The sequence below is a fragment of the Cibotium barometz genome, chromosome 54 (assembly GCF_041138505.1).
Source record: "Cibotium barometz isolate CiBa-2024 chromosome 54, ASM4113850v1, whole genome shotgun sequence".
Classification (NCBI taxonomy): domain Eukaryota; kingdom Viridiplantae; phylum Streptophyta; class Polypodiopsida; order Cyatheales; family Cibotiaceae; genus Cibotium; species Cibotium barometz.
The window spans coordinates 24,361,052-24,362,683 of record NC_141099.1 but is presented as its reverse complement, the minus strand read 5'-3'; the positions used below and the strand labels follow the sequence as shown (position 1 = coordinate 24,362,683).

General features: G+C 42.3%; 1 long non-coding RNA gene across 1 annotated transcript; it reads right to left on the bottom strand.

Annotated features, from left to right (window-relative positions):
- Window positions 1–320: 320 nt before the first annotated feature.
- On the bottom strand, window positions 321–780 carry LOC147607971 (uncharacterized). The gene is made up of 2 exons (XR_015264598.1): window positions 580–780; window positions 321–494 (listed from the first exon to the last, which is right to left on the bottom strand). It is a non-coding gene; the product is annotated as an uncharacterized LOC147607971 (long non-coding RNA).
- Window positions 781–1,632: the final 852 nt, after the last annotated feature.

Below are 1,632 nucleotides of genomic sequence, written 5' to 3'. Positions count from 1 at the left end.
GTGTGAGGCCATAGTACTGAATCATTCCTTTTTGTAGCACTTCCATGTCAATGTAGACATTGTTATATGCATTGTATTCAAAGGGTTTGATTGTTGGCATTGGCATAATATCCTCCACCCACTTGTACCCACCCTCGAACATGGATGCAATATCACCATTAGCACACTTCTTTGCCATCTGTAAGCTATAAAGTGTTGGAATCAAGGATTGCATAACTCCCTTTACTCGCAACCCTAAAGTGATTGACCTGTATATTGCTCTGTAACCTTTCTGGCTAATACCTGCTGAGTCACATATATCAAGCATCTCTTTGGGGGTGACAATTTCTTTGATTTCCTTCAAGAAATGTTGACGAAGGGTCTCCCGCAGCTTATCATTACCAGAACCTGTTATCATTTCCATAATATCCTTCTCCTGAAGGACATGCTGAAGAAGGGAGGCATTAACATTGTCCTCAGCATTGTTACATCCTAGTATAGCTGTTGCACAAGCCCTACAATCACAATGGTCAACCATGAGAGATGCTTTATTCATTAATTGCTTCTCAAAGCTGCTATAATTCCTACAAAAAATTTTACCTGGTTGTTTGTTTACGCCTCTTGCATGCGCCTGCTGTCTTTGAAAGCAACCCAACAGCTTTACGTTTTCTTTGCCTTGCGTGATATCCCATGGGAAGGTGAGTGAAATGGTGAACACGACACCGAAGATTACGAGTGGAGTGTTGAAGACGAACATAATTATCGGTAAATTGATTTATTGTGTGCACACGATCCGCTAGATTATTCTTCTGCACCTCAAGCTCCTTTGAGAGCTCTTTAATCCTCTGCATCAAACCATTGATCTGCTTAGTCGATGCCGCTTGAAGCTGGTCGAAGACAAATTGTGTTTGCCTCTTTTCAGCTACTTCATCTAGCCACAACATGTGTAATCTCCTACAATAGCCAAGAAGCCCATTGAAACCATCACCAACAAACATAAGAAAACTTGTAATGCTTTTGAATGGTGGAGGGGCACCAGATATTGGATCTGGTGGATAAAGATTTCCATCAATCCAAAGATCAATGGCCTTTGCTCCTTGCATTCGAAGCTGATCGTATGAAATATTGGGTGCAACATGCCTACTGCGTAGGGTTGCGTATTCTGTCTCCAAATCAACCTGAAGGCGGATCTTAGAAGGCTTATTGGTGATGTCTTGTAGTGCCATCTACAAGAAAGTAGGCTTGTAAGCTTGGGTTGAATAGGAGTGGAAGGAGCAGGATATGGTATCAAAAAATAATGGGAAGAATGGAGATGAGGGTTGCTTCTCTAGAGCTGCATTGTGGATAGAGAAAGAAGCCAGAAAGGGAGCCAAAGAAACATAGAGAGGGTTGGCAATGGTGAGACGAAAATGCAAAGGAGACAATGCATCATGGGAAGCTTCTTTAGTGCAAGCTATGGCTGCTAAGCAATATAGAGAGAGAATACTTCATGAAAAGGTTCTTCTGTGCTACTACTGTGGGTTTGGAGAGAGAACCAAGTATTGTAGAAAGAATGCTCCTGGTAAGCTTCTTCCTTGCAAGCCATGGCTACTACTGTGGGTTTGGAGAGAGAAGGCTCATTTAGGAGTACAGACCTTCTAGCTATGGAGAGAG